Source organism: Lactuca virosa, chromosome 2, assembly GCF_052849685.1.
Source record: "Lactuca virosa cultivar CGN04683 chromosome 2, Lactuca_virosa_CGN04683_v6, whole genome shotgun sequence".
Lineage (NCBI taxonomy): Eukaryota > Viridiplantae > Streptophyta > Magnoliopsida > Asterales > Asteraceae > Lactuca > Lactuca virosa.
Window position 1 is genome coordinate 272109152 of NC_136427.1, and position 12767 is coordinate 272121918.

Genomic DNA, 12767 nt, shown 5'->3' on the forward strand with positions numbered 1-12767 from the left:
AGTGAGTTCCCCAAAATACCACACACAGATCATTAGCCACTCTAGGCTATAACTCAATAAGACCCTCCGGTCAATGTGTCTCAGTGGGACCCTCCGGTCCCAACTCAATAAGCTCATAATAACAATACTCAGCGTAAATCACAAAGACATGATGCAGAATATTAAGATACACATGTAAGCACAATAAACATCTCAATCACACAAAGGTACCACGCATGGTAAGTATAGTGAGAAAACTCACCTTGTAAGCTAGCAAGCAACAACTTCATACACGAAATCTCGAACCAGCCCCCGCCTAACACATAGAATAATTGTCTCTAATTAATACTCCACTTATACTCAAAATGTACCAAGTGTTGTTCTCTCTCTCGCTCTCTTCCTAACTATTGGAATGGGTAAAAGACCATTTTACCCTTCCATGGTCTCCATTACCCATGGCGACCAAAACCCTAAAGTCCACAGAAGTCAAACTCGAGTCAACAGTCCATGTCTGACCCGACTCGCCGAGTGCACCCATGTGACTCGTCGATTCCACTTGTTTTCCTCAGAAATCTCTGGAAGGTCCAACTCAGCTCGTCGAGTTGACCCCCAACTCGTCGAGCTTCCGCATGCTCAAGCTCATCGGGACTACCCTAACCGACTCGTCGAATCGGTTCATCGACTCGGCGAGTCCATTCAGACTCATTTCTCATTCAGACGATTTCAAGGCAGAGAACCTTCCCAAACTCTAGATCTAAACTCTAAAGGCTCGTTTATCACGTAAAGCCACGAGCTTTACGTCCATGCATGGCACTTTGGGCTTGAAATGCCAAGAACATGCTCTAATAAAGGTTTTTCACTCAAGAGCTCTATTAAGGTTGAATAAAGCAGAGACCTTTGGACTCTAGGGACCTCACAAGGTCCAAATCTGAAGTCCAAACCTCCATATGAACTCAATACCCTCAAAGTCCCAATATTAGATAGAAAAGAAGCCCCACTCTCCAATAATACGAGATCTACCCAAACTAATGAGAAAGGTATAAACTTTATACCTTTTACAGAAGCTATTGGATGAATAACAACATATCTAACAACCTCCTCTCGTTCCTTGCTTGAAATCCTTCTATTCTCTTCCAAAGATGCACCAAAATACTCAATATTAACTCACACTCTCTCTATTAGCTCAAAGGGCGATTAGGGTTTCTCTCGGTGAAGGTAAGCAGCTGATGAGCCGCAAATGAGACTATAAGTGCCCTTAAATAGGCCCCAAACTTGGGGATTTAGGGTTTCACTTCACAACATCTACTCGGCGAGTCGACTCTCTGACTCGTCGAGTAGATCATTAATTCCACATGGCACAACGCGACTCTACTCGATGAGTTATAGCACCAACTCGTCGTGTTGCTCAATAGCCCTCAAAAATAAATAAATAAACAATATACCTGGAAGTCCGGATGTTACACAACAACATACATACAGAACCTTCAGTCTAACTGGAATGTCCCACCAGCCTACAGTCTATCTGGTACACTCACAAGACCTTCAGCATGATTGGTACGCCTCATCGTCCTTCAACCAATCTGGAACGTCCTCCGGGCCTTCGGCCTGACTGGTACGCCCCTCGGCTTGCAGTCTATCCGGGACACCCGGGTCTCTCGGCCTTCAGCACACAGTAGGACCGACTCAACCCAACACACCATCACATATCAACATATACCATATAAAATGCTAGCTAGCATATACAGACAGTCATACAGATCTAACAGATCACTAAGCATGACATCATCCTATATACCAGGATACATATCTAACAGATCAACATCATAAAATCATGCGATAAACCACGATAACAATCCAAAAGGGTCGACCTTGGTGCCTTCGACCCAAAGGTACAGTGAAGAAAACTCACCTCGCAAGCCGGAAAAAAGCGGATGAGGTCCCGACTCCGAATCCTAACTCTCAAACCAACACATACTCCAACCAAAAGACTAAACACAATCAAACTCCCCAAAATACCAAAAATACCCTCAAGATCCAACTTGGTCAAACTTGGTCAAAGTCAAAGTCAAATGGTTAAGGTCCAAAAGTCAATATCTCATCCCAGTGTTGTACATCGTGCATACCAAGAGAGTACACCCAACATACTCTGATGCTGACCAAAAGATGGCGCTGACCGCGTGCGCGCAACGTACAACCAGGTACCCCCAGCGTAAGCAACCTAGTCCCAAAACTCCATTAAGAGCTTATTCCATTAAGTTCTTACATCCAAAACTCAGATCCAAGCCCAATCCAATTTTATGACTTTGCATGGCTATAAAGTGCTCAATGTCCAAAACCCTAAGTTCTTAACCCAAGAAAACATCACAACTCTTGCATGAAAGGGATAGAAGGGCCAAGATCACATTTTTATAGTTCATAATAGCTTAAATCCATTAGAATGGTCCCAAAAAACAAGATCTAGCCTTTAAGTCTCAAAGGGACCCAAAAGTTCATCTTTTTAAGCTTAATCCATTAAGTACAAGTCTCCAACTTTCAAATCTGAATCAAAATGATGTTTAGATGGATAAAGTTTCTGAATTTATCCATAACAATGTCACAAACTTTCAAGATCTAAACTTTATGCACTAAAAATACCAAAAGCTCATAACATCCTAAACTAGCTTGATCTAACAAATGCATTATCAAGATTTAAACTTTATACCTTTGGAAGATAGATCAAGGTGAACAAAGTTCAGATCTACCAGCTCCAATGCAACCAACACTTCTCTAAGAAGTTCTTTCTTCTCCAAGGTGCACCATGCATAATCCAAAGCACTCAAAAACACCTTATTTTAGCATACAAGGCTCAACTAGGATTAGGGTTTCATGGAAGGGGTGTTGGAGGGGTGGAGGCTGAGAATATAGTGGGTTTTGGGGGGGGGGGGGGTTAAGGAGCTTAAATAGGGCTCAAACCACGAAAATAGGGTTAAGGCACTAATTACTTACGCCCAACGTACTCAGGGTGCCTCAGTACACCCAGCGTACTCAATATAACCCAAAACTGACCAAACTTCAAATGGGAATAACTTCTTCGTTCTAACTCTGATTTTGACGTTCTTTATATCCACATAAAGGTAACGAGAAGCTCTACACTTCTATAAACTCATACTTTCCTTAAAACTTTCTGAACAAAAATCACAAATTCATAAAAGCCCGAACTGACACTTTACCAAAATACCCCTTGACGCCAAAACACATACCGAACTCCTGGATCATCCAAATTACATTACCCACACCCAAATGGGTCTAAATCTCTTTTCCTCAAAGGCCCTAAGCCTGATGGTACCTGGTATTTGGTTCACCAGTCCCACATAGGAAATGATTCGGAACAGGGCGTTTCACCATTGTAATGAGAATGCAAAGAAAAGGAAAGTAGATTGCTATTTCAGATTAAGAGGTTAAAAAAAGAAAATAACATTAGAAATGGGTCATCGAGTAGGAAAATAACCAAGTGAGTAAGAAAATATTCTGACCACAAAATCCATTAAAGGAGGGGAGAATGCACGAACCTAAAATTTTGAGAAAGTGACTTTTAGTAGAAGATTGACCAAAAGTGCAATTTTGTCATTTATGAGAAAATGAGAATATGTAACACCCGTTTTCCAGGATGGATCGATTTAGGGTTTTAAAGAGTCAAAAGTTTGATTTTTAGAGAAAACTAAGTGTCACAACGTGACCATAGGGTGGTCACGACGTGATAAGCCAATATGAGAAACGCGTTTCGGAACTGTTATCACGACGTGACACATAGGTGGTCATGATGCGAAGCTTGCTGTAACCCAAGCCCATGATATTTTAGGTTTTTCTTCATATTTAAACACTTCTAAGTCGATTTTAGGGTTCGTTATCAACTTAAACCTCATAAAAAAACCTAACCCTAATCCCCTTGGTGGTTCTTGGCCTTTTTGGTGCATTTGGTAGCTTGATGAAGGAGAAGACAAAAGATTAGGAGGTTATTTAGTTATGGATAGACCAAGGAAACTTCATCATCATCATCTTGTGCTCATTATGGAAATTTCTAAGTATCCAAGATCCAAACTTTATTGCTTAATGTTGCTAGATCTAAGTTTTTGTCCCGTGTCATTCATGTTTGAGCAAGTCTGAATCTAATGAATTCATAAAGTTGGCAACTTTATGGATTCTAAGGGTCCCTTGAGTAGTATAAGGTTTAGATCTAAGAGTTGGTTGAGTATTGGATCCATGCATGTGAGTTTTGGTGTTATCTCTTCAATTTTGACCTATAGTAGATGACATGCATGAAGCATGTATGTCCACAAAGTAATCATTTTTATGGACCTTTGGAGGTCTCTTAAGTTTCTGGAAAAGTTAGAGTTGAATACGTAACGGATTCAGGACTCAAATTTTTGGATTGTTGCTTCAGACTGAAGTCATGGCGTGTCACTAAGGGTGTCACGACCTGACCATGAAAAGAACCCGCGTCTGTTGTGCCTTTTGTACTCATGAGGTGACATAAGAAAGTTCACGTTAAGAGGTTGGCTCTTTGGGTTGTCCGTGACCGAGTTGGCTGAGACGAAGCAAGTCGATATGGAATCGAGTTGAGTGTGCTCTCACGATGTGACCAAGGGTTGGTCATGACGTGAGACTCTATGGTTGGCATTGATGTCTGTTGATTTTGACTTTGACCATTGACTTTTGGCATGGGTTGACTTTTGGTCAAATTTCTATTTTTAGAAGGTAGATTTAGGGTTTACCTTGTGTGGATTATTAGGAGGTGTTTAGCACCTATTCGTTGGCTTGGAGAAACTCATAGTTGTAGACAACATGACATTGAGATGAGTTTTAGTTGACTTTGTGATTCAGGTGAGTCTTCTCACTATACCATATAGGAAAACCAGGGGGTGACCCCTGGTAATTATATAAAGTAGTCGGATGTGGCTCCCGATAATTGTATGCAAGAACAGGGTTTGGACCCTAACAGTTATATGTAAGATGCTAGTTGTCTTTGTGATACTTGCATGGAAGACCAGGAGGTGGCTCTTGACACTTGTTTGTAAGACCTGGGTTTTGGCCCCCGGCTTGACAAGGGAAGACCATGATGTGGCTATGGTTGGCACATACCATTCCCTATCCTATGTATGGTATGTCGTATTTTGGGAAACTCACTAAACTTTATGCTTACGGTTTGTGGTTTAACATTTTTCAGGTACTTCCAGTTCCAAAAGGAAGGGTCCAGCTTGACTACACAACATCCCCTAGAGTTTACTTCGTATTGGCTATTTGTGATTTTTACTCTGATGTTTAAATGATATAATTCACTTTGATTTGTTTTGGAACAAACTGTTGTATGGGTTTAATGTTTAAAAAAATGAAAATTTTACTATGAAATTTTGGGACGTTATAGAATATGAAGTTGTAACTTCAAGAAAATGGCCAATATAAGTTTAAGTCACTAAGAAGAAGTTATATGAGTAAGTTATAGAGAAAGAATGCATGATAAGATGTATTTTGGCCAAAAGGGTAAAATTGGTATTTTATACTTTTTAGGCTAAGTTTGTGTCTTAATGAATTAAAACTCGTATTAAGTTAATAAGATATGAATTAATAGACGTGTAAAGTAAGTTCCCATATCCGCGTGGATATAAAGAACATCGAAAACGAGTAGGAAACAAAGAAAATATGAGAGTTAGAAGTTGGGACAAAAATGTCCCAAAGCTGGAATGGTATCTGATAGTTTCATTTTATTTACTTATTTTTTTAGTTTATTTTAGCACATTTCATCTCATTTTAGTTAATGTGACATCCCCATTTTCACGGCAAAAAAAGATCGATTTTTTTTATGCTTGTTTGAAAATCAGAGTAACCTTTTAAATAAAATAGTTGCGGAATTTGCCCCAAAACAAAAATATGATAAAGATTTATCAAAAGCATTTCCGAAGAAATGTATTTCATTAAAAGACTCGGGATGTCATGTTCGATACATATCAAAAGCATAAACAGTACAACATAAGCCTTACTACATTATTTCGTATTTACAGGCCTACAATCCCTTATCTTTCATCCAAACATCTATGCTCATGCGTCACTACCTGTAATACAATAAACTGAGTGGGTCAGGCTTGGGAGCCTGGTGAGCACATAGGGTTTTCAACCCACAATAAATAAGTTTATTAACTTTATCAAACCAAACAACCCGATTACCCATTCCCGTTATCCTCACATTACGTCCCTAAACACTTATCATAAGGGACCTAGACTAAGGATCAACATCAGGATGGACACTACTGCCAAGGGGGTTCCTTAGCAATAAATAACCCATAGGCAACCATGTGGGGGATGGAGTACACCTGGTGAGCACACAGTTCAAATAAACACACAGTTCAAATAAATACCTACAGGTTGCGAGCCTTCTAGCGCTCCACTGGATTGTCTAGAATGGTCTGTGGTCGTCATCTATACTCCGCTAGATGACTGGATCATCAATAACATCTATAACGAGGCCTCTCATTGTTTTATTTTGTCACACATCAACTATTACATCTACCCATGTTTTACCCAACACATTTTGTAGATATAAAATACATATACAGTTTAAATCATTTAAAACATGTATAAAATCGTTCATCCAGCATAGATAGCAAGTATACAGATAATATGCACACACATCACGTAATTTATATAAAATACTTCATATCTATGTGTAAGCTGAAAGTAACTATGCACTCACTTGAAAGGTGGAGACTCTGCACTCGAACAACGCTTCGTTATCTCAAAATAAGTTTCCCTCGACAAAACCTAGTATCAATACCACTAGGGTTTAGTCTAACGTTAACCGCGACTAATTAATAGTCTAGCTATTATTATTATTATTATATAAGCATTAAACAACACTCTATATAACTCATAATAATATCCCAAATAATTATTTTATAGGCGCGAGCCCTCTCGGAACATTGGGCGTTCGGAACTGCTACGCGGGGCGTAGCCTCGGATAAGATCAACACGCGTCGCTTCGCTGGTGGTGCATCGTGGCCACTCCTCGGACCAAGCAGAACGAGTACACGCAAAGCTCCCTTCTCGCACGCGGGGCGTACCTCGTACGCGAGGCGCTTCTTGGCTACGCTGGGCGTCCGAAGTACATGTGTCAGCATCCGAAGGCGAAGCATGATCAGCAAGCGACGGCTAGGATCCGGCCACGTCATCGATCGAGAAGCAGGTTTCGCAATTTCCCTTTCCGACTTCTAAAAATCATAACTTTCGCATACGAGCTCCGTTTTCGACGTTCTTTATATCCACGCGTAGGCGGGAATGTACTCTAAAACTTTCATTTAGACTCCGTCGGCTAATTTTGACTTTATCTTAAAAGTTATATTTTTAACAGGCCGGGACAGGATTGGTCCGTTAAAAATTCATAACTTCTTTATCCGACGTCCGTTTTCGTCTGTCTTTTTATTGTTATGCTATTATTAATGAGATCTTCGATTCTCGTTTAGGTTGTGTCGGCTAAAAACCGCTCGATCTAATATTCGAACTTCGGGTTGTACACTGCTAAGTCGAAACTTCGAAAAATCATAACTTCCTCATACGAAGTCAGATTTGGGCGTTCTTTTTATGGACACTCTTGGTTTAACATATTCTACGACTTTCGTTTAGATTGGTAAGGCTAAAAGTCGCTCTATCGTAAATTCACTATTTACGCTTCCCGGTGTCGTGCCGGTTCCGTCGTGAAACTTCGACGGGTCATAACTTCTTCGTTATAACTCGGATTTCGACGTTCTTTATATCCCCGAAATCCTTGTTTCGACCATTACAACTTTATGTAAAGATATCGGGCTTATCTCACACTTTAATTTTGACGCTTATTTTTATTCTTTATTAATTATACCTTTATAATTAAGTAATAAGCACACAAATACACATAATTCACATAGTATTCAAATATTTCATCTTTATTACTTCAAAAGAGTTACAATAGTTGACCTAGACTATTACATCATCTAAAATGCTTAGCCCCGAAACCCGGGAGTTATAATTCTCTCCCCCTTAGGATGATTACGCCCCGGAATCATGCATCAGCAAACAGATGTGGGTAGCGACTCATCATGTCACTTTCTGTTTCCCAAGTGAGATTCGACCCATTCGAATGTTTCCATCGGACTAGCACTAGGTCGACCATATTGCGTCGTAACTGTTGGGTTTTGAGCATTCTAACACTCCTATGGTGTACATGCAACCCTGTAAACCTTGGATCTATGTTTTCTCTATTATACATGCAAATATTAAATATTCCAAGGTTTCATCCTAACTAGCATATTATGAAGCACCTATACTACAAAGTTCTAGTTAGATGACATACCTTTTGATGTAGCTTGATGTCTTCAAGCTTTAAGAGCTTAGCCCCAATAGTGTGGAAGCCTCAAATGGAATCACAAATCACCAAAACACCTTGGAAGAACTTGAGAGAATATGTATGCACACTAAAATCGGCCCACTCTTATTTTCACACACTTGTGCCAATTTTGTGAGCCAAGGACCCCTTTATATATTATGGAGGATTAGGGTTACATCCATGTAAACCCTAATACCCATGACCTTTCATTTACATAGGATCCATGGGTTAAAAGCTCCATGGACCATCCATGAAAGCTTAGCCCAACCTAAATGAACTTGGCCCATTTCATATATATAAGCGTCCATATTTAATTAGTTCTTTTTGATCACTTAATTAATTCTAAATTAATTCTTGATCAATACTAATTAAATAATATGATTCCATATTAATATATTAGAACTTATAATATATTAATATAAATCATAAATATATTATTCTCAAAAGACTATCCATATAAATTGTGTCGGTGAAGTGCAACCCAAATGGACCATGCCGGGTCGGGTCAAGTACATGCCAAATATAGTTATGGACTTAGACATTAATCCAACACAAAGGGCACTGGAAGAGAAGCTGCCCAAAATATATGCAGGATATCAAAGATGGCAAAGTGAAGCCATCTTCAGCAGGTATTTACACTATTTATTCTAATAACTAATTATCTTCTCGTTCATGGGTCCTTGATACAGAATGTGGTTTTCACATCTGTTCTGATTTACAGGGGCTAAAAGAAAGTGAGGAGATAGAGCGAGGAAGGATAAACTTGATCATGGGAAACAAGAAGTCGTCACCAGTGACCAAGATCATAGTTTATCAACTTTTGCTTAGTATTGATGTTATATTTGTTGGATTAGTGTCTAAGGCTGTAACTATATTTGGTAAGTACTTGACCCGGTTATGCATGGTCCTTTTGGGTTGCCTTCACCATAGCAACTTGATAGGATGATTTGTTAAGAGAGAAGAGATATTATTAATATATTATGAGAATAATATATATTTAAGAAATAATAATATTATTTGATTAATATAAGTCATATATTAATTGAGAATTAATTTGGTGACTTAAAGAGGTTAATTGAATAAAGGGCATAAACTGTCAAATGTGTGATAGTTGTATTTTGGGCTATGTATCCTTATGGATATTGGGGTGGACGAAATTTAGGGTTTGGGAACCTTAAATTCGTCCAAGCCTTGTATCTAGAAGGATCTTGGATTGCTTAGGGCCTAAGTCATTCAATTAGGGTTAAAGGAGAAACCCTAATAGCTCATAGTATAAATAGAACCCTTGGGGTGGAGAAATCGGCACTCTTGCAAGCCAAGGAACCCTAGGGCCGATTTCTATCCCTCCTCCCTCTCTCTCAAGATCATCTTCTTGCTAGTTGGTGTTTGTAAGCCATTAGAGGAGTGGCAATTGTGACTCTAAGCTCCAAGAAGAAGAAGTATCAAGCAAGTAATTCAAGGTATTCTTTCAGATCTGATTTCATATGATTAGATTCAATATATTAGATTAGATCTAGTTTTGCAAGTCTTGGATTCAATGCATGTTCAATTAGAGAAACCTAGATCCAAGCAATTAGGGTTTGCATGTGCACATAGGAAAGTTCTTATGGCTTAAACCCATCAGTGGTATCAGAGCTTTGATTGATTTCTATTGAATTGATGCATTGGTTGATTGCTTGTTGCTTGAAAAATTCGATTTTGTGATTCTGACTGCTGTACTCGGCGAGTTCCACTGTGGACTCGGCGAGTAGCTCCAACTCGGCGAGTCCATAGAGGTACTCGGCGAGTTCGAGCGTCAGAAGGAGGAAGTTTCGGGATTTCTTGCTGTTTTACTTGAGGATACTTGCCTTAACTGTTTTGGGTCATTAAAATCCGATTTTAATCATATATATGAGTATATTCTTGACCTAACAAAAGATAATTACCAATTAGTTGAATAATAATTTCCTTATATGATAATTGTTGATTATTTGAATTGAATTGGTAAATTGTTTTGCAAGTAACATTAAATAAGATCAAATTGAGATAATCTAATTAGATGATTTATATTATTTGCTATTTGATCCTTATGCTTTGAAAAGGTTCAAGACTTGTCCTCAAGCTTTGAAATTTTAAATTTTGTGATTAAAAGTTTAATTTGGATAATTTTAAATTTCAATCCCTAGAATTTTACAAGTTTAAAATTCAACCCTATACTATTATATTATTACAAGCTTAATATATATATATATATATATATATATATATATATGTATGATTTACAATGCTAGTCTTACCGTTAGTAGGCCTCATTCACGAAGCCGGTCTATAAGGTGGGTATAAGGTTGCTGCCTATAAAATGGCGCTTAATGGGTGTACATTCACACCCACCGCTTGCTTGACTGGTGGAGGGTCGTTAGCCGAACGGGTATGATAGGGCAAACCTCCTCTCATTAATAAGTATAATGAATCTATATAAAGTAACTAAACATGTTTTATAAAATTCCCAATCTTAGTTACTTTAGGAAAAGTGAATTGATGCAATCCCATGAAATTACACTTTGTACCCTCGCTAAGACATTAATGGAGCGCGTGTGGTTAACCGGCACATTAATTGGGTTCTAAGCAAAGGTGACAAAGGATGACTCATCGTTCGTTATAGTTCAATGGAGCGTGTGTGGTTAACCAGCACATTGAATAGGTAACTGTAACAGTGAGGGCACCATGTACATTTGCATGGTTATTCACACCCACTTTGTGATCCTCGGCATCCCAGTCACAAACGAGAGGGGCATATCGAGATTTAAACATGCCATTGAAAGGTTCAATGAATCTCAAAGAAATCTAGGAATTCTCAATACATTTAAAAACTTAAAGCTTATATTTTTATGGTGAAGAATTAGTGAATCGTCATTCACTTACCTCCAAATTATTTGCATATTGGATTACGGCATCCCTTTTCTAATGTGTAAATAACGTTGTTGGGTCCTAGCCCTAATTTTTCATTTTGGGTGTTAATTAGGGACTTAATCTAATCAAACTTTGTTCTTTCTATTTGTAGATGTCTAACGCAAACAACACAGCTGCTAGCTCATTTCCTCTAATGAGCCTTTGTCAAGAAGTGACATTCGATGGAACGAACTTTAGCGAATGGATAAGATACATTCGCACAATCGCACGTTACGAGGACAAAGAGTATGTTCTCGATGAGAAGCTCCAAAAGATCAATCCAGAAACTGCTACTCCTGAAGAAATGGCTGTCTTTGAGAACCATGAGCGTGATGCAACGAAGGTCCATTGCATCATGATAGCCACAATGAACTCAGAATTCCAAAAGTCCTATGAGGACATGTATCCTTATGAGATGCATCTAGACTTGATGGAGAGGTATCACCAAAGCGCGAGGCAAGAGCGCTATGAAATCATAACGAATATGATTACTGCTAAAATGGGAAGTGGAGAGTCTCTTACTGTGCACTTGCAAAGATGCAAAGGTATGTTGATCGTCTTCGCAAGTTGAATGTCAACTTTGGGGAAGATTTGGCTATCGACATTGTTCTTCACTCCTTGCCCTCATGCTACAACCAATTTAGGATGACCTACCACATGAACAAGGAAGAGGTCACCCTAAGCAAACTCCAAGGGCTCCTGAGGACTGCTGAGAGCAACCTCAAGGACAAGTCTGTTGCACCAACTCCCAATCCACCCGTTGCTCCTGTTTTGGCTATTGGACAGGGAAGGGGCAAGAAGAGGAAGGCTTTTTCAAAGAACCACCACAAAGGAAAGTCCCAAAATGGTTCCTCTTCTAGTGGGACCAAGGTTGATCCTGCTAAGCCCAACCCAAACCCAAAGGAGGCAGAGTGCCACCATTGCCACAAAATAGGGCATTGGAAGAGAAGCTGCCCGAAATATCTGCAAGCCATCAAGGATGGGAAGATCAATCCATCTTTCGCAGGTATTTACACAATTAAATCTAATGATTAATCTCATGCTATTTCTTGGGTTCTTGATACAGGGTGTGGTTACCACATTTGTTCTGATTTGCAGGGACTAGGAAGAAATAAGGATGTGGAGCTTGGAAGAATAAATCTGATCATGGGAAACAGAAGAACGTCGCCTGTCACCAAGATTGGAGTGTATTCTTTAGAGCTTAGGAATGGTTTGAATTTAGAATTAAATAATTGTTGCTACTCGCCAGATATGGCAAGACACATCATTTCTTTTCATGGTTTATTTAGACAAGGATTTAGATATTCGTTTAATAATGAGAATGGTTCGATTTATGCTTATCTAAATGGTGTTTTATATTTTGAAGCAATGCCTTGTAATGGAATTTATGAAACTGTTATGGTTGTAGATAACCTAGGAAATGATGTGTTGTGTATGGATTCTTCCAATGGTATGGATAAAGCATCCTTGTGGC